Raw genomic sequence first — 25,608 nt, 5'->3', positions numbered from 1 at the left:
CTTCTTTGCATCCTCTCATTTGATACTGACAGCAAGCAGGTAATCGCATCCCCTTTCCATAAGGTGAAGAAACTGAAGCTTGACTTCGTTAAGACACTTGTCAAAACTTGGTAAGCGGTGGAATGAGCTGTGACCCTCTGTGGGGTAACCCTGCAATCCAGGGTCATACGTCTAAGTCCTCCTGCTTTTCTGGGTTGTGGCTCTGCTTCTCCTGGCCATGATTATTCCCTAATCTTTGGGGGCTTCAGGGTTTTTTTTTCCCAGTGAAATACAAAGGCTGTGTGTTTTTAACATGTAAACTCACAGAACACCATGTAAATGCTAAGCTTCCGGAGAGCAAGGCCCACACTTGCATTCAGTTACTTAGCTTCCCAGGGATGTCTGTTCCTAGGGAAGCCCTGGGACTTCATATAAAGACCCAGGGCATGTTTTTCATAATTCCTCTATTTTAACTACTTGGGAAGGACATGATTCCATCCCATGTAAAGCACTCTGTTTGCCACAAAGCTCTATTAAACATTTGCTATGAACGAGGTGCTGAATGAGACTCACTGCATCCGAAGATGAATAAGAAAACAGCAGAGGAGGATAAATTGCTCCCGGGGTAAATGAGTGCGTTGGTACCCTCTCTCCTGACTGCTGCACAGGGATGCATTTTGCCAAAACTCGTGTCCTTATGGTGCCTCTTTTGACACCTGGGACCCCCCTTCCCCCTTCCCTTTGTTGTGTTCCTGGAGTAAAAGATGGTCCTTGCCCCCAGGGAGCTCACCGCCTAGTAGATAGACAGATGGCATCAGAATAGCAAATGTGATATAAGTACAATTTTAAAGATACCGTTATCAGTCTGGTGCAGTCAGGAGATGGAAACCACACAGTGATTTCAACAGAGAAGTTTAATGTAAGCATTTATTAAGCTGTGATGAAAGAGTAAGTATAAGGTGTAAGAGAGCTCTACAGGGTACCTTGGGGCTGAGAGAGACTACCCAGGGAAGGACAAACTTGGATGGAGGCCCCCTCTCCAAGGCTGGAAGGCTCACCCTACTGGAAAAGGTTTGGTAGCCTCCCCCCAGGCAGCAGAGAAGTGTCCTGGTTTGCTAGGGCTAGAGGTGGTCTGCAAGCAAAAAGCAGCCCTGCAAGGCTCAGGTGAATGGAGCTTGTGTGGTGTGCAGAGGTTGTGAGGGCACCAGGGTGGGCGGGAGGCCTGGGGCACCCAGTGTCTGTGCAGGTAGGGCCATGGGAGACCGACTTCCTGGATGGGGGCAGGTGGACACAGGGAGTCAGGGCGCTGGTACAGGTGGGTCTGCACTGAGCGGTCTGCGGGAAAGGTCCCCAGGCTGGGCCAGTGCCGTGAGGTTTCAGGGGGACCTTGAGTTCTGGGGTACGCCTGGGACAGAGCACCCCGACCCTCCGTGTCCTCATGGCCACATCGCTGGCTGCTGGCACAGCCCTGGAATCAGGCAGAGAAGTCCCTGCTTCCTGCAGGCTCCCTTAGCATCCTCCACTGGGAAACTGTAACCTTGTGCTCATGCCAACAGACAGATACCTAAATGAATCCATTCCGCTCACTGCCACGGAGCAGAGGAAGGGGGCATTTGGAGCTGAGAGGTCATACCTGGCCTAACCATCTGGAGGTGCATTCAGAAACAGCTTGGCAGTAACATTTGAGAGGAGCCTTGAAGAACTCTCTGAGCACATCCACCAGTGCCTCGCAGCTTTGCTCTCCTTGCCGGTCGGCTCTGGCCTTTCTGACTCTCTTTCTGACTCTCCAGTTGGCTAGACTGTCCTGTGACTGCTCACAGGAGCAGAGAGGGACTCTCTCAATAGTCTTTCTAGAAAGACCCTGCAGCAGATGGTCTTCAGTGTAACGGTCCTGCCATCCTACAGCCCCAAATGCCTCAGTGGCTCCCCACTGCCCGCAGGGGAAGGGACTGGATGGTTAGTGGTGTGTTTAAGCTCTCCAGTGACCCAGCTGCTACGTGCCTCTGCAATGTCTGTCTCCACCGCCCAGCTCTCTGCTTTGCTTCCATCCAGACCAAACTGCTTTGGGGTTTCCCGAAACACCACTGCCTCTTCCTACGCCTCATTTTTGTCCTGGTGTTTGTTCCCACGTGACTTATCTTCAGCGATTCATCCCTCGTGTCACCTCCCCTTCAAGCCTCTCTGGATGCCCCTGCTCTCCCCTCCTGTTCTGCACGTGCTCCCTCCTTCATTCACCGGAACACTGATTCTTTTCTTTTCTCTTTTTTCTGTGCTCCTTCGCTTCCTTCTTTGATTTTGTGTCATGTAATAAGTAGTCTCAGTTGGGATGCACAACTGCTCACATGTTCGTATTTGCTTCAGGGCTATCTTTAATGAAACACAAAAACATTCTGGGTAGATGAGTATATCTACAAACATCATATGCTATTGCTCTGTGTCTTTAAATTTTATTAATTTATTATTTTATTAATATTATTTTATTATTAATATTTATTTTATTAAAATTTAATTTAAAATTTTATAGATTCTATTAACCTTATTTAAAATGGATTCATGTCTCCACCACAGCAGAAATATTGTTCCGTGATTTAATTATTCCCCTCCATGTTTTGATTGTATGACCTACCCATGTTGACGTGTGTCATTCTGGTTCAGTCATGTACACTGCTCCTGTGGTATTCTGTGCTATGAATATGCCACGATTCAGTCATTCTCTGACGGAGGTGGTTTCCATATTTCAGATATCAATCGTTTGTCATGTATGTTGGAACTATGACAACATCTAATTATATTTCGTCAAGCTCTTCTTCTTCTTTTAGGCTGTAACTCCTTCAGGGCAGAAATCATGTTGGACTTTGGTTTGTGTCCTCTGCACTTAATGAGTATTATACCTGATGGAGAAGAGATGCAGAACAATTGCTTGTTGAAATTCTACAGTGTCACTGGGGTGTAGAATGTGGAGGGCTCTTCAGAGGAGGTGGTCTGCCTGACTAGGGCAATGACTTTCTACCTGGGAAGGTTTTTCTCCTAGGAAATCGTCTGAGGTTATAGAGCAGTGCTGTCTAAAAGAACTTTCTGCAGTAATGAAAGTGTTCCCTATCTGCACTGCCCAGCTCGGCAGTCACTGGTCGTATGTGACTACCGAACACTTAAAATGTGGCTGGTTTTATTGAGAAACTGAGTTTTAAATTTAATTTCATCTTAATGACTTTCAATAGCCCCATACGGCTAGCGGCTATTGTATTGGACAGTTTTAGAAGCAGGACTTAAAGGAACATCTAATCACAGGAAGACGAATACTGAGTGGTATCGCTTATACGTAGAATCTAAGAGAGCTGAACTTGGAAAAGCAGAGAGTAGAATGGTTATTGTAGGGGGGCTGGGTGGTGTGGGACATGGGGGGACGTCGGTCAGAGGGGACGAAGTTTTCGTTCTGCAGGCTAAGTTCTGCAGATCTGATCTACAGCGTGGTGACTATAGTTAATAATACTGTATCATATACTTGAAATTTGCTAGGAGAGTAGTTCTTAAGTGTTCTCCACACACACACACACAGGTAGCTATGTGAGGTGATCAAAATGTTAATTAACTTGGTTGTGGTAATCATTTCACAATGTACACATATGACAAAACATCTGCATCTTCAATATATACAGTTTTTGTCAGTGATATATCTCAGTAGAGCTGGAAAAAATAAATAAAAATTTTAACTCAATATTTGCTGATAGTGGAAAAGACTGTGTTTTTGTTGATGTGTCCCTAAATGACCAGTTTTGCTGACCGCTGAGTAATTTGACAGATATTTAGCAAGTGTCAGCCTACTGGATGCCAGGTAGATTCTTTGTCTGTAGAACAGGGCCTGTGATGCCTGCTTTCTAGGACTATGATAGAGGCAAAGCCTTTCAGCCTGGTGTCCATGAAAGATGCAGCTCTTCGTCTTCTTGTCATTCCATTATTACCTTACAGTGGGCACTAGAGATTTGGATGTGACTTATAGTTCCTGGCCTCAGGTCTGGGAGGGAAGACAGATGGGGTAGACACGAGCCATGGTTCCCCCTTGGTCTGTGTTCCTGCACAAGTTGGGGTGATGTCACTTTTTCCATTCTGCGTCCTGTGTACCCACTGGCTTAGAGTGTGGACCCCAGGGTACTTTAACACCAATTCCTATTTATTTTGAAGTACAGTTGATTTACAGTGTTGTGTTACAGCTATACAGCAGTGATTCAGATACACACACACACACACACACACACACACACACACACACATTTTTTCTTTACATGCTTTTCCATTACGTTTTATCACAGGATAGTGAATATAGTTCTCTGTGCTGTACAGTAGGACCTTGTTGTTTATCCATCCTATATATAATAGTTTGCATCTGCTAATCCCAAACTCCCAATCCTTCCCTCCCCCAGGCCCCTCCCACTTGGCAAGCACAAGTCTGTTCTCTATGTCTGTGAGTCTGTTTCTGTTTCATAGGTAAGGTTCGTTTGTGTCCTATTTTAGATTCCATATATAAGTGATCTCATATGGTATTTGTCTTTCTCTGTCTGACTGAGCTCACTTAGTCTGATAATCTCTAGGTGCGTCCATGTTGCTGCAGATGGCATTATTTCATTCTCTTTTTATGGCTGAGTAGTATGCCATTGTATGTATGTACCGCATCTTCTTTATCCGTTCATCTGTCCATAGACCCTTAGGTTGCTTCCATGTCTTGGCTCTTGTAAACAGTGCTGCAGTGAACATAGGGGTTTAGCACCAATTCTGGATGCCCATTCATAGCAGAGATTCGGGACAGTCTTCCTCTTCTCTGCCTTCTTTTTCATGCGTTTTGGGACTTGTTGCCCTGTGTGCCTCTCTCACCTGCCCCCACCCATCCTTTAGACATTTTGCAAGAACAGCAGCTATGACCGTGTTCCTTCATGCTCCTCTCCCCCCTTTGCTTACTCTGCTTCTTGTCTGCAGCACCTGTTCTGTTCTGGCTGCCACAGTGCCCGTCTCTCTCCTGCCTACTGAGACTCTGTGCCCCTGTGCCCAGCTCGGAGGCTGCCCCTGAGAGGCAGGTGCTGGGACCTCATATGCTCCCCTCCCACGCGCCTTCATACCTCTGTTTGTGTGTCTGTACTGCCTCACAGCATTTGTATTTGCATACATTTCCTTTCTAGACTTTAAAATCCACAAAGACAGGGCTGATGTCTTTATCTCTCTGTGTTCCTCACAGTATCACCATACCAAACCCAAAAGATGTTAAAGATTAATGAAAATGAATGAATAAATGAATGAGGATAGTTCAACATTTACGATATGATATGATTCCTCTTCTAAAGCAGTCCTTTTATAATGAGAATTACCCCAGGCACTCACTCACAGTGGGACCCTCTTCCTAGGAAAGCCCTTTGTTTATAAAATCACAAAGTACATCCTCTTCATCACAGGAAGTCTGATCTCTATGTAGTTAGGATATTTGAAGATTTTTAAAATGAATATGAACACTGCCGGTGAATGACAAAGGGTCTAACTCAGGGAGGAATTCATGTATGCATTTAGTAGAAAACATGGACTGCTTTCATTTCTTTGGTGAATAACCAGCTTCCTATTCCTGGTGTAATAAGCATATATGTAGTTAATTAGGAGTGCATGCAGTTAGAAAAACCATTTCTAACTCAGAAGCTAGAGATGGATTCAAAGTCTTTGCCTTTCACTTTGATTTAGATTTAGGTTTGGTTTTGTCATTAATGTGAAAATAGCCTACTTTTGTTCCCAATTTTAGGCCTGGCAGGGGGACATATTGCTGGTTAGCAAGCCTATCTGAAATTGACAGTGTATTCATGACATCCTGGTGGGTGTGACCTGGTACTAGGGGCCATAAAGAATCGTTAAGAAAGACCCAGGAGCACCCATCATGTCAGACAGGAGATGGTTTTATAAGCCATTGTTACGTCTGAGGGTGCTGTTGATAGCTGGATTAGAGTCCAGAAGCAACTGTGGAGTGCCCCTCTGTGACCAAAACCAGTAATGGAACAGAAGCCAAGAAAGATCTGAATTCACTGCAAATGGAAATTTAAAAATCCAGCTGTTTCTGATTTTTAGAGTGGAAAGGGAATTAGCACATGATCGAGCTTAGAAATGAAGCTTCTCAGTTAGACCTTTGCCAGAGCCTGGAGGGGGGGGCCAGGCCAGAATGGATGTGTTGTCGTGGAAGCTAATTTCTTTATTCAGGGTGAGCTCTGCTTCCTCGGGCGATTTTTGCTGTAAGTGGCATCTAGAGAGGGTGGCTGCTACTGCTTAACGGTGACAGGGACATTCCCCTTGAGGGGCTAATACTTGAATTTAGGGAGAGACAAAAGGAGCAAGTCTTAAGCCTGGAGGCAGGAGTTCAGAGAATTTGATCCTTGCAGAGGCTGGTTTCTTGAAAATCAAACCCAGATTGGAGAGTTGGACCCTAAAACGTGTGGCCACGTGACAAAGCCCTGGATAAAACCATTTTCTTTGGGGTGATGCCTGCGGTTGGCCTGTTCGATCAAGATGGGCAGCAAGGAAGAAATCTGCCAACCTCAAAGGGTTTTGCACTATCAGAGGTGGAATCCTGCTTGGCGACATAGCAGGATCTTAAATTCATGATCATTTTCTTAATGAAACGGGGAAGCCAGTAATGCATGTGGTATCCCTCTCCTCAGACACCACTTGCTAAACAAGCAACACTTTCTGGATAAGCTCCAGGAAATATAGATAAGGCAGGACTACATGCTGTTCCTCTATCAAGCCACAGGTATTGGAAATTGGATTTCCAGTATTGAATGAATGGCTCTTGGCATCATTTTTGCCAGTCACGCCATTGAAAGTTTTCATTTGTTTTGTACTTTATCAGACTCCAGTGTCTTTACCTCAATAGTCCCTCTTTTCTCACAGTCACCATGGCAGATAAACGAGGTGGGTACCATCCCCATTTTACACTCAAGAGAATTGAGCCTTACAGAGGTTTTCACGAGTATGACTGATGCAATAAAGATATTATTACTTCTGGTAGTCAGTTTTCTCTAGGTCCTACAGTTTAAGAAATCTTTCTTCCATTCAGTGGAAAAGAAAAGAGTTTAGCAAGGAAGATGGCAGAACCATAGCTTGGTTACATTCTGCGTGCGGCTGTATGTATTGAAATGTCCTGAATCAATCCCCTGATCCCCCATCGTGGGGGAGATAATCCCTGCCTGATTGTCCGTTTTGGTGTGTCCATCATCTGCCCTGCTGGCTGTCATCAATCATCAAGCTGTCCTAAATTTCTAAAGGCTTGGTAAGAGCAGTGGGAGGGTGGCAAACCACTTTAAATGAGTTTGCTCCAAGTGCAGAGAAGCAGGCATTGTCTCTTTCTGTAGGAGGACCAGCCTCTGCCTGGGGACCAGTTGGGCTCCTGGCCGTAGGGTTTTCAGACCTGCCTGTCAGTGACGTCTGCATGAAAAGATAGTCTCGTATCTCTCCATCTTACTTACATAAGCATTTTATTTTGGAAGAGTTTGAGATTTACAGAAAAATTGTGCAGTATACAGAGTTCTAATAGCCCCCGTTTCTCCTATGAGTAACACCCTACATTAGTGTGTTACGTCAGTCACAATGATGAACCAGTACAGACACTTTATTATTAATATTAAGTCCATACTTTATTCATGTTTCCTTAGTTCTACTCAAATGTCCTTTTTCTGTCCTGGGATCCCATCCAAGACACCACGTTACCTTTAGTTGTCACGTCTCCTTAAGACTCTTCTTGGCTGTGACAGTTTCTTGAACCTTCCTTGTTTTTGGTGACCTGCACAGTTTTGAGGACGACCAGGCAGGTATTTTGTAGACTGCCCCTCAGTGGGAATCTCTCTAATGTTTTTCTCATGATTAGACTGGGGCTGTGGGTTTGGAGAAGACCATACATGCCATTTCCATCACATCATGAGGACATGCCACCAACATAACATTGCCCTGTATATATTGGCCTTGGTCACCTGGCCGAGGTAGTGTTGATCACATTTCCCCTGTGCAGAGTTGCCCCTCACCCCATCTCCGTACCAGCCTCTTTGGAAAGACATCACCATGCTTAGCCCTCACGTATGTAGTGGGGAGTTGTGTTCCATCTCCCTGAAGGCTGAGTGTCTGCATAAATCATTTGGGTTTCTTCTTCAAGGCAGAATGGTCTCTCGTCCCCTGTTTGTTTATTTATTCAGTCAGTTATGAATGGACTCGGATATTTATTTTATCCTTTGGGTTACAATCCAGCACTCTATAGGCTTGCCCAGATTGTTGCACTTGGTCCATCAGGAGTTCCTTCAGGCAGTCTCTGTGTCACTTTGACTCACCTCCGTCTTGTGGGTGGGATTTTTGTTATTGTTTTGTTTTGACTGTTTCCTTCCTTCCTGATACTACAAGACACCCCAGGGCACATTTCATATGTTTCCTGCCCTAGTCCTAGAATTAGCCATTTCCTCAGACAGGTGCTGAGGAAGTTTCCAGCCTAACTTGGAGGAGTGGCTGGCAGTGCCACCTTTGCCCACTCCTGTGAGCTCCCGAGGATGGCCCTGGCTTCTGCAACCACTGCTGGCTGTCACCCAGCACCTGTAGGAGTCCTTCTGTCAGATCTGCTCCCAGCCATCTCCCAACTCTGACTCCAGACTCCTGAAATCTGCCTGGTAAATTTCTCTTCCCAGTTTCTGATGACAAGATGGGGAGGGGATAGGAAGAAAACCTTCATTTAGTTCTTAACGGAGGTAAAAGGGTAAAAGTTTATTTTTGAATATCATATCACTTGCCTATACTGTTTACCTAAGGTAAATATTCTAAACAGTATTTGTCTTTGTTTTAACATCACTGTTGTCTATGTGCTACTGAAATTCACTGAAACATGGGTCTCTTTCTGTAGGGGTCCCCACATTCCTGTCTGTTGAACAAAAGCACCCCAGAACCATTCCATTTAATTTTTGAAGGAAGGGGAGGCATTTGAATAGGAAATGACACAGGTTTCCTCTCTTTTATTTTTTTAGATGTGTTTTGCAAAACACTCCAGCCTTCCAAGCTAGATGCCACTGGCGACTCTGTGCTTGCAGATGCTTGTGGAATTTAATTTTCTTAGATACTTGTTATCAATTTAGTTCACCTTCAAGTTGATTCAAGCGGCACACTCATAATTCCATTCAGTTGGTGACTGTTCCCACACCGGCTAAGAGCGGAGCATGCCATCATCCTGGGCTCCTCTAAACCAGAATTTTCTTTCAATTTGCTTATCCCAATCTAAAATTGCTTTCTGCCCTTTTCATCAGGGCAAAGAAATTAACACTCACTCCCTGGTCTGCCTCTGGGGGGTGTAACGTCCTTCCCAGCTGCCTTCTCCAGCTTTGCTGAATAATTATACACATGAGCACCAGAATTGTGCAATTTACTGACCAGCCCTCCCTTTTAGGGGTTCAGCTACATGAGGAATTCGTGGTACTCTGTGAGATTTCTGTTAATTTCATATGCGAGGCAGTTCACAGAAACGGCTGCCCTTCACAAATCAGTCTTCATTGTGAGAAATTGATAAGAAATTGGAGTTACCATAGTGAGCTGAGATCATTGGCACAAATGTTTGTTTGTTTATGAGTTTGCGTACAGATACGGTCAACCCTCTGAACTGTGTGTGTATAGCCTGAGGTGCTTTTCTTCCCTTACATCCAGAAGGAAGGATGTAGTGACTTTTGGCTTCCTTCCTGCTGCATACTTGCTGCTATTCCAGAAATACTTCTCAGATCCTACAAGTCAAATATCTATGAAATCCCACCAAGCCCACTCGCTCAATCCATTTTATTCTTTCACACCTTGTGCTGTAAATGAAGGGGCAGAGGATTGAGAGGGCGCTAGACAGAAACTATTCTATTACCTGACGGACTAGTAAAGATAGAAGAAATGATTTCTAAGCCAAAAAAACTTCCATACACTGCCGGCTGTTAGCCACCTTCCTCAATCAGATCTGACTTTGGCTGGTGCAGGGAACCTCAACCAAGGCATCCGTGGAAAGAATTCATGGGAAAAGGGAACCTGCATTGGGCGGGAGTTGGAAGACAGGATCTATTTTGCCAAATTCAGACTAAAATTTAGTATTTCCTTCATTTTGGTTGTTTGCAGACACTACATTGGAATGCACAGCGGCCATGGCTTTGTTACCAACAGAAATAACGTTTTCATATCACATTATATTAGTTGAAGGTATTTTTTATATTAATCAATACTCCAAAATTGGAGTCCTTATGGGGGCCTCTGCAAGACCTTATTGTTGAATGCATTCATAAATAAGTACATATATGATTGTGCTCTAGAACTTTTTAGTAATTTGATCAGTGAATTTCAATAAGATGGATTTCTTTTATACTCCTATGTGCTTTCTTTCAAGAGGTTAAAAACTTTATTCCAGAAAGGAGTCCATAGGCTTTCTCAGTCTGCCAAAGGCGTCTGTGGCACAGGAGTTAAGAAGCCCCAGCCTGGTGTCTCTGAAGCCACAACTACTCCACCTCGTCTGTTCCGCTGGCTCTCAGGGGTGTGTGGCCAGAAACACAGGAAACAGTAGTGGAAGAGATCCTCCTGATTTCTCTTTGCTGGCTGTCTCCCGTCTCTCCTACCCGTGTATTCTCGCTCTTCTCCTTCTTCTTTCTTTCCTTGCCTCCACACTTCTTACCATGTGCAAGGGTCAGCTTAGTGTGATAGTGGATGCAAAGACCCCACGACATTGCCCCTTCCGTCCAGGGATTACTGTACCAGGTACTGGGAAGGTAGAGAAATACCAGCAGCCATGGGACTGGTGCAAACACACCACTGAATCTGGTCAGAGATCTCTAGATCCATCCTTGCGACCTCGCCTTTCCGTGTCTGTTCATAAGGTCAGTCATAAGAAGCAGTGATACAGCATCTCTGCCCAAAATTCATTTTAGTTCACCTTTCCTTGACACAGAACTTACGCTGGCAGTACGGTCCAGGGTGTCATTTGGGAAATAAAATTTTTTTCTGTCCATTTATTTAAGGTTCTATTGTTTTTCTTTCTAATATAATTTCCTCATTGGCCTACAGTGATTACATGCTGTCTTTCTGGAGAGGGGTCAGTTGCATGCATCAGTTCCATTGGTCATTCAAGGAATAGCAGCTAGATCTTTGAAGATGAAAGAAGATCAGAATCGGCTTCCATCTGGTTCATGTTCCAACCTGACCAGGTGGGAGCAGGCTTCCACTTGGCCCAGAGGAACTGCCCGGCGCGCGTCTGCCAGAACTGGAATCGAGACCAAATGACAGGGAGGTACTTCACCAAGTCTAAGAGGAAACCTTCTTGACAGCTCCTCCAGAATTCATGAGGTGGTGACTTCTCTGTTACTAGGGTTTTCAGGCAGAGGTCAAGATGGTCAGGAAAGATGTAGTTTCCTAAACTGTTTAGTTACAAGATTGAGGGGATGAGGTGTGGTTATTCCCTGTATTAGTCAAGGTTCTCTAGAGAAACAGAACCAATAGGATATGCATATGTAAGGATGTGTGTGTATCTGTGTGTGTGTGTGTGTGTGTAGAGAGAGAGAGACAGAGACTGACAGAGAGACAGAGACAGATTTAATTTAAGGAGCTGGCTCCTGAGATTATGGAAGCTGACAAGTCCCAAATCTACAGGACACAGACGGGCAGACTGGAGGCCCAGGGAAGAGTGGTTGTTCAAGTCCAAAGGCCATCTGCTGGCAGAATTCCTGCTTGCTCAGGGGAGCTCAGTCTTTTTTCTACTAAAGCTTTCAGCTGCTTGGATGAGACCCACCCATATTGTGGAGGGCAATCTACTTGACTCAGAGTCTACAGATAAAAGTTAATCACATCTGAAAAATACTTCACAGCAACATCTAGACTGGTGTTTGACTGAACAACTGGGTACCATAGCCTAGTCAAGTGGGCACTTAACCATCATATTTCCTCCCTCACTAGATGTCTTCAGACCCATCTGTAGCTCAGCAAATGTGATGAAAATTCAAGCCTCAGGGGAAAAAAAAAAGCCATGCATTTCCACCGTCTTAAGCATTTAGGAACTCCTGCTGGATTGGGTGGCTAAAATGACAACTGTGAAATCCGTAAATGCCGAGAGCCAGGGGTTAATCCGTTGACACATTCTGATGGTCCATTCAAGGGCAGTCTGAGATGCAGCGTGGCCTCGTAACTATTGCTCCGAGAAGCTCAGGAGCGAGAAGATGTATGTTTAGGTTGGTGATAGCAAGTTAGACAACAGGGTTGAAAATGGGACTCTGGATCGTTGCAGGGATTCCTGAGGCCACGTGGGTAAGCTCTTGCATACCATTCTGTCTCCCGCAGAAGTTTGGAAAACCGGTTTTGAAGAAGTAGTTACTCTATTGTTATCTTAGGGGATTGCGTCCTGTTGTAGCGTCAACCATTCTGACCAATTTTTTAAATGTTTTTGGTTCCTATTCATTATTTATTGGCTTTAAAAGATTTCGCCTTCCTCTGTAGTTAGTTATTTACCCTTGGGTGGATTCTCTAGTATGATACATTTCCATTCTCATTGTAACAAAGTGCTCTCTTTGTCCTTAGAAATCTAGCTAAATCCATGGGCAGAAGCAGGCTGTTCCTGTAACCTTGTTCTTCCTGAAGTTAGCAGTCAGATATTCTGGCCGTAGGATACCCTCCCTTTCTTTCTTCCCCTCCCTTCCTTCCTTTTCTCTTTTAGATTGTGCGTTATGTGTGTTCTAAACTGGCAGTAGGAGGACTAGCTTGCTAGAAGTTGGCTTGAATCCAGACTGCTCTTTCGAAGTTCATTCTTTCTCTTAGTAACGCCCAGGAACATTAGGTTGTAGAAGATTGTCATTAGCAGAGGAATTCATTGGGTGCTACATAATTTTTTCTATTGTGAGTTATTTTCTTTCTTCTGAAGAAAGAAAGAGCCCAACATGGTAGGCTGGGAAATGACTTCGGAAGTTGAGCACAGGTCTCCGACCCTCCCTGAACCCTGCAAATTCACCACACTGTTCCTAGGTTTGGGCTCCTTTCAGAGTTCGCTCCTCAGAGGTCCCATTAGCACATGGCCCCAGGGTATTCAGCTGCTGCTTCAGGATCCTAGGAATGCAAGCTGGCTGCAGTAAAGGAGCAGCTCGTTCTCAGAAAGCCTCCTAAAGGCATAGCTATGGAGAATTTAGATTTGGGAAAGACCCCCTATCCATCCTTTACTTTTGTAGCGAGGAAGTTGAGGTTGCCCGTGGGATACATCAGGCCACCTGGCCTGCAAGGCAGAATGGGTCTTGTACACAGGTCTTCTGATGCCAAGACAGAGCTTGTGACCCTACAAGATACTGCCCCGTCCACAGTATCCCCAGGACTTTGAACACGAAGATCACCTCTGGGGCCGGCAAATCACCCTAAGTTGGTGCTCTGATAAGATGTGTTCTGGTACTGCGCAGTAATGTAAGGAAGCAGACAGCAAGGGTGAAGGAAGCGATTCTGCTGTTGGATTCTAGAATAGGCTTCTTGTCTTCTAGATGGGCGTACCCACCATCACTCATGCAAAATCGTTAATCCCACATATTATCATTTCTTTGAAAGGAAAAAGTAGAAGAGCTTCCCAAGGGCTCTCTACATTTTGAAATAGTTTTATCTACCCACTGGATTTATTGAGTGACTAGTTATTGCCTCACTGTTCATCCGTCAAAGCCATACGTAACTGTGTTTAACAACTATTGACCAGTGTGATATCCAGGCCTGCCACCCAGAGCGTTATAACCTGGCAAGATGCAGACACTTAATGATGTAATGAGGCTATGCTGTCTGCCAGGTTGTTGAAACTACGGGAAAGAGCTTGAGGACTCTCATGCTGCCTTTGGGAATCTTGTCAGGTCCGGAACCACCTGTTGGTCACCACTGGCCTTGCTCTTTCATACACCATTCAGACTTTTATTCTTGGTTAAGTGTCATTTTCTCAAACTTTTATCTACCAGAAAAATTAAAAAAGAAAACTGTTGCTGGTGACATGTAGTGGGATTCGCCTCAGATTTGTACCGTCCGAAGAGGATGTTTTATGCCCAGCTTTCCTCCCATCATACAGCACCCTGGCTTGATTCTTAGTTTAAGCAAATTCATTAGTTCGTAGCTCAGGCATTTCTGGGACGTGCTTCTAGGGATGACGTTGTTCACTAGTCTCAACAAGGTCCATGAAGAGCATCAAAGTATTTAGTTAGGCATTTATGAATGCATTTGCCAAAAGAAATATCTAGTGGTAGGGCCTTTCTGAGTCGGACTCTTTCTTAGAAGCTGAAAACAGAGTCTGTGCCCAAAGGCAGCTCAGCCAGTGGAGGAGTCAAACAAATGGACTTCAGTACAATGCAGTGCAAAAGGGGCTCGTGTGACAGCAGAGCAGGACCCAACCCTCCACCTTGGAGGGAAGGCAGAGAGGTTTCCCTGTTAAAAGAGGTACCTGCACTGAGCCTTGAAGATAATGAAGACTTATTTCGCAGGGAAGAGGGACGGAGCAGGGAGTAGGGGTTCCGAGAGAGGCGGCCCGCGAAGGAAGCACGGAGGAAGAAGACCACTGGGTGGGCGCAGTGCACGCGTCTTCATTTCCAGTACCCTTCTCCAGTAAGAGGAACCAAGACTCCCTGGAGACATGCTGGGTTTAGGGCTGGGGCAGCAATATGCAGCTGAGCCTGGAATGTCTTGTCACGCCAAGAACATGAACTAAGGATGTGCTTAACAAAATGATGGGGGTATGGCTTAGGGGCAGAGGAACCCATGGAAAGAGCTTCCAGTGGACAAAGTTGCAGCAAGTGAACAACGGAATAAACAAAGCAGTATTTGATCATAACACAAAGTATAAAATAAATATGCACGAATTCCTACTGATACAGATAAACAGTTGAATAAATTAATAAATGAGGGAGAAGGCAAATCTCCCTTGGAGAAAAATTCCAGATAATTTTTGTAGACACTCTGCCTTAAGGAGGTGTCTTAGTGATGTCCACAGTGATGTCCTTCTGAAGAGGAGAGTTAAGGAGGAGAGGAGAGTGGAGTAGTGACTTTACAGTAGAGAAACCACACAAACACGACCTTAGCCAAGTGATCAGGGTCATTATCACAGTAAGTCATGTTGGTAGCATGTACCCTTGATAAGATGTGATGAGAAGGGCACTTTATCTCTGTGGTCTTCCTTCCCCAAACCCATAACCCCAGTCTAATCATGAGAAAAACATCAGACAGGTCCCAGCTGAGAGACACTGCAACACCTGGCCAGTACATCTTAAGATCATCAAAACCTAGGAAAGCCTGAGAAACTATTACAGCCAAGAGTTGTCTAAGGAGACGTGAAAACTAATTGTACTCTGGGATCTGGATGGGATCCTGAAGCAGAAAAAGGACGTTAGGTAAAACGAAGGAAACCTGAATAATGCGTGGATGTTAGTTAGTAATATATCAGTATGGATTCATTAACTGTGATAAATGTATCCAAGTAATGTAAGATGTTAATAGTTAGAGAAACTATGTGAAGCCTGTGTGCAGATATACAGATATATCTGTACTATCTTTTCAACTTTTCTGTAAATTGAAACTATTCTCAAGTAAAAAGTTAATTTTTTAAAAAAGAAGCATGGAATATTTGAGCAATGCAGATCGTTCGATTTAACTGGAGCAGAGAGAGGATGAGGTAGAAAGTGGTGCGGGAGGGTGCCGAGAAAAAGAACAGGCCCAGGTCACAGAGGACCTTTCTCTTTTTCTTACATCTTTATTGGAGTATAATTGCTTTACAGTGTTATGTTAGCTTCTGCTGTATGACAAAGTGAATCAGCTATACGTATACATATATCCCCATATCCCCTCCCTCTTGCATCTCCCTCCCTCCCACGCTCCCTATCCCACCCCTCTAGGTGGTCACAAAGCACTGAGCTGATCTCCCTGTGCTATGCGGCTGCTTCCCACTAGCTAGCTGTTTTATGTTTGATAGTGTATATATGTCAGTGCTACTGTCTCACTTCATCCCAGCTTCCCCGCCCGTGTCCTCAAGTCCTCTCTCTACGTCTGCATCTTTATTCCTGTCCTGCCCCTAGGTTCATTAGAACCATTTTTCAGAGGGCCTTTTATACCACGTTCAGGGCATCAGATCTTGCCTAGTATAGACCATGGGGAGTCCTGGGAAAGCTCTAAGCAGAGCAGTGACATGGTTAGTTTTGTGTTTCAGTCCATCTGGTGGTGATGTAGAGAAGGGAGGATAGAGTGTTAGGGCAGCCATAGGTAGACCAGAAGGCTGTTTTCTCACCTAAGCAAGAAAAAGTGTGGGCTGGAACTAATGTGGTCACAGATGACGGAGAGGAAGGAACACGTGGGAGAGATATTTAAGAAATACAGTTGGTACAACTTGCTGACCAGTTCTTTGGATGAAGAGAAGGACATTTTGTTTGTTTGTTCATTTATTCACTCATTTAACAAAATTTTATTGGGAACCTACCATGTTTTAGCACTAGGTATTTAGCAGGAGAGAAAAAAGCTAGTATTCCCACACTCAGAGCTTGCATTCTAAGGAGAAGAGACAGATAATAAAAGAATAAGCTAATATAAAAGCAAGATAATTTCGGATGGTGAAAGCAAGCGGGTTGATTAGCAAAGCAGCATCAGGTAGCAGGTGGGAAGGAGAAAGTGCCTGCAGGTACCCATGGGAAAACACCACAACTTCTGTAATAATAACCCCCAATTCTCAATGGCTTACTGCATTAAAGGTTGGTTTCTTACTCTTATCACTGTCTGATGTGAATCCAGTGGGTCTACTTGGTCTTTCTCCTCCATGTTCTTTGGGGATCCATGCTTCTTCCATCTTGAACTGAAGACCTTTGGCACATGGTCTACACGGAAGGGAAAGAAGAATGTTTTTCCAGACCTTGAAATGGCATACATCCCTGTCACCTAATTTCACTGGCCAGAATCCAGTAACATGCTCCCAGCTTAACTGCAAAGGAGACTGAAGGTGCAATGTAATCTTGCTTGTCCAGGAAGAGAAAATGAGATTTGAAAGCATATATTGAGCTATCCATCCAGTCTGTCTATCTGCCTATCTATCTATCTGTCTGTCTATCTATCATCTGTCTACATACACACACACACACGCACACACACAGCAGACTAAACGGTAGCGTGTTTTACAGTTATTCTTGTAAATGCTCTTCTAGTCCTGTGCCCATTTTATAGCAGAAGTTTTGTTTGCAAACCAAAGCACCATTACAGCTTATCTGAAGGTGAATGAGGTTATATTCTGTTACAACTAAATGATTCCTGTGAAGCCTCGGTTTCCAGTACAAGTACATCGTACCCAGCACAGTGCAAAAACATACAGGTGTTCAGTAATCATATTGATGAGTAGATCCTTGGATGGGATGATGAGTAGACTGAACAAAGCAGAATATTTTTTTTTTTGCTTTGGAGGAGTTAAAGGACTTTCCCTGCGGTGAGTGTTGTTAATACAGAGTTCTGTCAAACGGCCTGTCTTTCATCAGTTTCCCTTCACTGGCGACAAGAATTGGATTCAGTGCACATGTGCCTTTAACACTTTTATTTTGCCTGGCTCCTTCGAGTAGATTGCGTACTATACCCCCAAACTCATGTCTACTTGGAATCTCAGAATGTGATCTGATTTGGAAATACCATCTCTGCAGATACAGTTAATTAAGGATCTTGAGATGAAATCATCCTCGATTTAGTGTGGACCGTATGTCCAATGACTACTAGTGTCCTTATAGGAAAAGAGGACACAGAGAAAAAGGTCAGGGGACAAAGGAGGCAGAGATTGAAGTGATGCAGCTATAAGCCAAGGAATGCTGGCAGCAATAGAAGCCAGGAGAGGGTGGAACGGATTCTCCCTCGGAACCTCCAGAAGGAGCCAACCTTGCTGACACCTGGATTTTGGACTTTTCACCTCTGGAACTTAAGAGAATAATTTCTGTTATTTTAAGCTACCTAATTAGTGGTAATTTGTCTTGACAGTCCTAGGAAACTGATACACCCCTGGATCACCCACTGAATGTTCCTTTTTCCTCAAAAAGTATTTACTTATGATTCCATATGTAGAAATTCTTTTCTTCATTTTTTCATCTAACCTGGCCGCAGCATAGGCATGGTCCTTTCAACTTTGCCCAAATAGAGCCTTTGTCTCCACCTTTTGGGAGACTTCCGTGAAACTGCCTTCCCTTAGTTTATCTCCTACCCTGGAAGTTGTTCTTTAGATGCTCCATACTAAAGACAAAGCAAAACCTCCTAGACCCTTCCTTGGTCACTGCTTCTCATGATGCACGGGAAGGGGTGCTGGTCAGTGCGCTCTGTGCTCAAGCCATCATCTTTACGGACATGCGTGTCCACCTTGACTGCTTCGGTCCAGCCCGTGAATATAGAGCCAGGCCAGCTGCCTGGTAAATTCCTCTCTCTCACTGCCAGACTCCAGGGATTCTGCTTTTATCCAGCAAACAACTGTTAGACTGACAGAGTCAGAGGAAGTGGTACGCCATAAAAAGCACAGTAGGGCTTCCCTGGTGGCGCAGTGGTTGAGAGTCCACCTGCCGATGGAGGGGACACGGGTTCGTGCCCCGGTCCGGGAAGATCCCACATGCCGCGGAGCGGCTGGGCCCGTGAGCCATGGCCGCTGAGCCTGCGCGTCCGGAGCCTGTGCTCCGCAACGGGAGAGGCCACAACAGTGAGAGGCCCGCGTACCGAAAAAAAAGAAAAAAAAAAAAAAAGTATTCCCAATGACCCATATCTTACTATCTAATTATCAAGCTAGATACATCTAACAATTACTATCTCCAAAGTGTTTATACCTATCTGAGTTTACACTGGAAATATGTAAAAGGAGTATAAGGGTGAATGTAGAGGATTATTCTATATCCTTACTAATATTTGATATTGAAGACTGGATATTTTGCCAATCTGATGCTTATGAAATAGATGGTATTTTATAGATTTAATTAGCAATTTCTTCCTTACTAGTGAGGGTGACTGTATTTCATATGCTTATTGGCCATTTGGATGTCCTCTTTGGCAAATTGCTATGTTTACTTTTCAATTAAGTTGTCTTTTCTGTATTGATTTGTAATTCTTTATATAGTCTGGGTAAGTCCTTTGTCAGTTATCTGCATTGCAAAATAATTTTTTGTATTGTGAGGTTTTTGTGGGTTTTATTTGTACTTTGTTTATAGGGTCTTTTTTTTTTTTTTTTTTGCGGTACGTGGGCCTCTCACTGTTGTGGCCCCTCCCGTTGCGGAGCAACAGCCTCCGGACGCGCAGGCTCAGCGGCCATGGCTCACGGGCCCAGCCGCTCCGCGGCATGTGGGACCCTCCCGGACCGGGGCACGAACCCGCGTCCCCTGCATCAGCAGGCGAGCTCTCAACCACTGCGCCACCAGGGAAGCCCTATAGGGTCTTTTTTATTTGTATACGTTCACATTTATGAATACTTTCATTTGTGGTTTATCAATACATGTTTCTTGTCTAAGAAATAATTCAGTCCCCTGAGATTATAAAAATATGCTTCTACATATTTTGAAAATGTTAAGCACTTCTCTGGCCATGAACCTGCATCATAATGCTGTTACTGCTGCAATAGATGTTTCTCTTTTTCTATTCTCAGCTTTTAGCATCAGTGTGTACAAAGAGCTAGAGAGGCATGGCTGTACCTGCAGGTCAGAATGTAAATGTCACTAGACTTGACATGTTAATAGTACAAGTGTGGTCTGGCAGAGGGGGGTGGGAAAGAGGGAGCAAAGGATGGGGGCTTGAATGTCCTCATCCTACATGGTAGGAATCAGGAAGTCAGACGAAAACTGACGGGATCAAATGTAAGTGTGGGTATATTATTTAAAATTAATAAAGAAATCATTATTTATATATATGTATAAATAATTTATGTACATATATATATATACACACACACATATATACATTGAAAGAAGAAAGGGGAAGTATAAATGAATCAGACGCCCATCTTTCAAATTGAAGGAACAATAGATAATCTAAGGCTGATTACTCTAGAAACAGAATTTTGGCCAGGACAAATCTGTGAGTTCATGCTTTGAAACACTTCCTATATTAATCATGTTTCTGTTTTCTGTATGATGTTTTGACATCTTAAAACACCTTTCTGGGGGCTTCCGTGGTGGCGCAGTGGTTAAGAATCTGCCTGCCAATTCAGGGACATGGGTTCGAGCCCTGGCTCGGGAAGATCCCACATGCCGCGGAGCAACTAAGCCCGTGTGCCACAACTACTGAGCATGTGTTCTAGAGCCCACGAGCCTCAACTACTGAGCCCACGTGCCACAACTACTGAAGCCTGCGCACCTAGAGCCTGTGCTCCGCAACAAGAGAAGCCACCGCAATGGGAAGCCCACGCACCGCAACGAAGACCCAACACAGACAAAAAAATAAAAATAAACCTTTCTGGCTGGGCAGAGACTGGCCAGCCAGTCTTCAGAGATTGCGGAGGGCTCAGCCCCAGCGGGTCCTTGGTCTGCAGACTCACCAATCCAGAGTCACACCTCCTCAACCTGGTGCCAACAGCAGAAGAGGCACTGTTCTTTTATTTATTTGTTTTTAATGTATTTTATTGCAGTACAGTTGATTTACAAGGTTGTGTTAATTTCTCCTGTACAGCAGTGTGATTCCGTTATACATACATATACATTCTTTTTCATACTCTTTTCCATTATGGTTTATCACAGGATATTGAATCTAGTTCCCTGTGTTATCCAGTAAGACCTTGTTGTTTATCCATCCTATATACAATAGTTTGCACCTGCTGACCCCAAACTCCCAATCCATCCCTTCCCCACGGCCCTCCCCCCTGGCAACCACAAGTCTGTTCTCTGTCTCTGTGAGTCTGTTTCTGTTTTGTAGATGAGTTCATTTGTGTCCTATTTTAGATTCCACATAGAAGTGATCTCATATGGTATTTGTCTTTCTCTGACTGACTTCACTTAGTATGATCATCTCTAGGTCCATCCACGTTGCTGCAGATGGCATTATTTCGTCCTTTTTGATGGCTGAGTAGTACTCCATTGTGTATATGTACCACACCTTCTTTGTCCATTCCTCTGTGGACGGACACCTAAGTTGTCACTACTGTGAATAGAGGAGTCAACTGTTCTTAATCATCCCTGGACCAGGGACCAGGCAACTGAGGACACCCCCCAGAGCTTAGAGCCTTCAAAATTGTTCAAACGAGCCAGTCCTAAACCATTTACTCTGCCCTGCCCTGCCTTTCCCACAGAGACCCCAGTAAAGGCTCTGCCTAAACCAGTCGCTCACTCCTGCTTCTGCTTCCTGACCAAAACCTGGTGCCCTCCCATGGCCCTGCCTGGTGACCTGTTCCTCCCGTGCCAAGGGGACTGTGAGTGATGTAAACTTTCCTTTCGATGCCATTGACCTCACTGTTCTCATTCGGTGGCCTTCATAAATGAAGACCCAGCTACAGAACATTCCTTTGCTCCAAAGTCATGCCAGCAACAGCTGAAATTGGAAAGAGCTGGCTGAAATAGGAAGATTGCGCTCAGAATGTGCTAAACAGCTCTGTGGTCCAGAAATGGAATGGAAACTCAAGGTGATGGGTGGAACTGATGCCACAGGTACACGGTGCACAGAGCCCAGTGCAGGACCCAGGGCGGGCAGTGAGAGAGGGATCTTGGCTTTTGCGGGGTGAGGAAGAAGAAACTGTTTTGCTCAATAAGGAAGAAAAGAGTAAGGCTTACAGCTTAAAGCCAGATCCTGGGTAAAGAAGATATTATATTATATTTTATATATATATATATATATATATATATATGGTGATGTAGTGTATGTGTGTATATATGTGTGTGTGTGTATAGTGAACTCATAGAAACAGAATGGTAGGTACCAGAGGTTGGGGGTGAGGAAAGTGGGGAGATGTTGATCAGTGAGTACAGACTTCCAGCTGTGAGATTAAGTTCTGGGGATCTGACACACAGCATTGTGATTGTAGTTAACAATGTTGTATTAAATACTTGAAAGGTGCTAAGAGAGTAGAGCTTAAATCTCACTATGGAAAAGAAATGGTAATTACGTAAAGTGTTGAAGGTGTTAGCTAACACGATGCTGGTAATCATATTGTAGTACGTCAGTGTATCAGATCACCACATCGTACACCTTAAACTCACACAATATTGTGTGTCAATTATATCTCAGTAAATCTGGAAAAAGAAAAGCAAGATACTGGGATGGGGAGGTTCAACCCCTTGCCCATGAAAGGAAAAACAAGGTAGTAAACTTATTGCCAAGAGCTGAGTCAGAAAATGTGTGGGCCAGCGGCTGGGAGGGGTGGTGGTCAGATACTTAACCTCCTGACAAGGAGCTGCATCAGGCCACATGTTGGCTGGTAATAAAATACACTGGAGCAGAAAACTCTGAAAAGTCATTATAAGATCTGATTATGGATTAAATGCCAAAGGGCCACACAGAACATCTCACTAAAATACAGGAAAGAAGAAAGTGAAAATAGTGCAAAAACTAAACAAACAAGGAAAAACCCTTCCCTTTCTAAGTTGGCATGCCAATCGAAAGAGCAAAATACATGGGCAAATCTAATGGTACAAGAGCAAAGACAGCGATAAGAATATGAATTCACTCCAAATGGAATTAATTTTCTAGAGTAGAAAAACAAAGACTTTAAAATAAATTTAAAGTTGCTAAAGATAAAGACAGAAGCTCCATCTAAAAAGCACAAGAGGGCTTCCTTGGTGGCACAGTGGTTAAGAATCTGCCTGCCAATCCAGGGGACAGGGGACATGGGTTTGAGCCCTGGTCCAGGAAGATCCCACGTGCCACAGAGCAACTAAGCCCGTGTGCCACAACTACTGAAGCCCGTGTGCCACAACTACTGAAGCCCATGTGCCACAGCTACTGAAGCCCGCATGCCACAACTACTGAAACCCATGCACCGAGAGCCCGTGCTCAAGAGAAGCCACCGCAATGAGAAGCCCACTCGCTGCAACTAGAGAAAGCCCGTGCTCAGCAAGAAGACCTAACGCAGCCAAAAATAAATAAAATAAATTTATTAAAAAAATAAATAAAAAGCCCAAGAAATTATAGGGAAAATAGGAAGAGAGAAAATAAGAACAGGTAGATATCTAATTATAAATTTTAGAAAAAATTCTGTCATTGCGATAGGTAAATGCTATAGATGAGAAGTTCTCTCGACTAGATACAACTGAAGATGATTAGTAATATGAAGGTAGTACTGAAAAGCACCTGAAAAGCAGAAAGAAAAAACAATTTTTTAAAAACTAGAAATAATAGTTAAAAGACAAGGAGAACAGATCAAGGAGAAAATTCACCATTCAATTATAACAGAAGTTCCAGAAGAATAGAATAAAGGGAATAACAGAGGAACAATATTTAAAGAGAAAATAGCTGAGAGTTGTTCAGAGTTGAAGACAGAGGAGTTCTCAGATTGGAAATGCACCCTAAGTAGTGAACAGACCCACGTGGAGATGGATCAAAGCAAAGCTGCAGAGGATAATGTCTCAGCTGCCAGAAAGAAAACACAGATTTTTCTTGTCTAAAAATATATATATTTTTATTTTACATTAACAGATATTTGGATATAGAATTTAGGTTAGGAAATTATTTTTCTTCAGACTTTGAAGGGAGTTGTCCATTTTTCGTCTGTCATTCAGTTCTGTAGATTCCAGGATGATATGTCTCCTTCTGAAGTGACTTTTTTTTTAATCTCTGTGGCAGCTTTTTAGGATCTTTCTCCTGACATAAGATTACGTAGACTTACAGGTTTTGTCTTCTGAGTCTTGTTTTGTTTATTTCTTTGAATTCTTTGTGCTAGGAATTCGGTGAGCCTGTTACTCTGAAAGGCTGTGTACTTTAGCTCTGGGGAAAATGTTCTTCTTTCTTTCTTTCTCCCCCTATTTCCTCTGTTCTTTCACTTGCTGACCCCTATTAGTTCAAAATTGGGTCTCCTGAATTGATTCACGTATCTCTTTTATTATTTTTTTTAATGTTTTCTTTCCCTTGTGTTTTGCCCAAGACTCTAAGTATTAATTTATTCTCCACTTTATTGATTCATTTTATTTTTAAAAACTTTTTCATCCATTCTCTTTTATTACAGTATATTCTTATTTAACAGATATATAATATTTATGAATCCCCAGAGTTTATTAAATCTCTTTGAGCACATTGATCACAATTAATTTTTAAAATTTTCTGTTTCTTGAAACATCTGGGTTTTCTTTTAACAGTTTTTTGAGATATAATTCACATATACAATTTGCCAAAGGGTATAATGCAGTAGTTTTTAGTACATTCACAGATATATGCAACCACCACTACAGTCCATTTTAGAACATTTTCATGACCTCAGAAAGAACACTTTACCCTTTAGCCTTACCCTCTTCCCCACTCTATCTACCAGCACTAAGCAAACACTGTTTTCTGTCTCTATAGATTTGAGTGTTGTGGAAGTTTCATTTAAATGGAATCAAGTAATACGTGATGTTTTATGAGTGACTTCTTTCACTTAGCATAATGTTTTAAAGTTTCATCCAATGTATGTTTTTTCTTTTGCTGCTCATGCTTTTGGTGTCAAATCTAAGAATGCTTTGCCAAATTCAGAGTCATGAAGATTTACTCCTATGTTTTCTTCTAAAAGTTTTATAGTTTTAGCTCTTATATTTTGGTCTTTGATCCATTTTGATTTAATGTCATATATGGTGTGAGGTAAGGGTCCAGCATCATCCTTTTTCATGTGGCTATCCAGTTATCCTGGTACCTTTCTCTGTTGGATGATCTGGGCACGCTTGTTGAAAAGCAGTCAATCGTAGACGTATGGGTTTCTGTCTGGACTCCCAATTCTATTCCTTTTTTTTGGCCACCCTGCGCGGCATGTGGGACCTTAGTTCCCCGACCAGGGATCGAACCAGTGCCCCCTGCATTAGAAGCGCAGAGTCTTAACCACTGGACCACCAGGGAAGTCCCATTGATTCTATTCCCTTGATTGATATGTTTATTGTAATGCCATTACCATGATGTCTTGGTGATAGTTTCTTCGTAGTAACCTCTGACATCAGGAAGTCTGACTTTTAAAATTTTGTTCTTCTTTTTGAAGATTATTTTGAGCATTTGGGTTCCTGCTATTCAATCTGAATTTTATAATCAGTTTGTCAATATCTGTAAAGAGGTCAGCAGGGATTACTATAGGAATTACATTGAATACGTGGATCCATTTAGGGAATGTTGCCATTTAACGATATTAAGATTTCTGATCCAGGAACATGGGATGTCTTTCTATTTAGGTGTTCTTGAATTTCTTTCAACAGTGTTTTGTAGTTTTCAGAGTATAACTTTTGGATGTATTTTGTTAAATTTATTACTGAGTATTTTTTGTGCTACTGCAAAAGGATGTGTTTTCTTTTTTTTTGCGGTACGCAGGCCTCTCACTGTTGTGGCCTCTCCCGTTGCGGAGCACAGGCTCCGGACACGCATGCTCAGCGGCCATGGCTCACGGGCCCAGCCGCTGTGCAGCATGTGGGATCTTCCCAGACCGGGGCACGAACCCGTGTCCCCTGCATCGGCAGGTGGACTCTCAACCACTGCGCCACCAGGGAA

At 43.6% G+C, this 25,608-nt stretch overlaps 1 protein-coding gene and 1 non-coding gene across 2 annotated transcripts in view; one reads left to right on the top strand and one right to left on the bottom strand.

The window, feature by feature from the left end:
* SLC35F3 (solute carrier family 35 member F3) overlaps positions 1–25,608 on the top strand; it is a 287,899-nt gene that overhangs the window by 80,934 nt on the left and 181,357 nt on the right. The window lies entirely within an intron of this gene.
* TRNAR-UCU (transfer RNA arginine (anticodon UCU)) lies at positions 24,900–24,972 on the bottom strand. Its single transcript has one exon. It is a non-coding gene; the product is annotated as a tRNA-Arg (tRNA).

The sequence above is a fragment of the Delphinus delphis genome, chromosome 16 (assembly GCF_949987515.2).
Source record: "Delphinus delphis chromosome 16, mDelDel1.2, whole genome shotgun sequence".
In the NCBI taxonomy this organism is placed as follows: Eukaryota; Metazoa; Chordata; class Mammalia; order Artiodactyla; family Delphinidae; genus Delphinus; species Delphinus delphis.
Note: the sequence above shows the minus strand (reverse complement) of the source record. Positions and strands in the feature narration are given on the sequence as shown.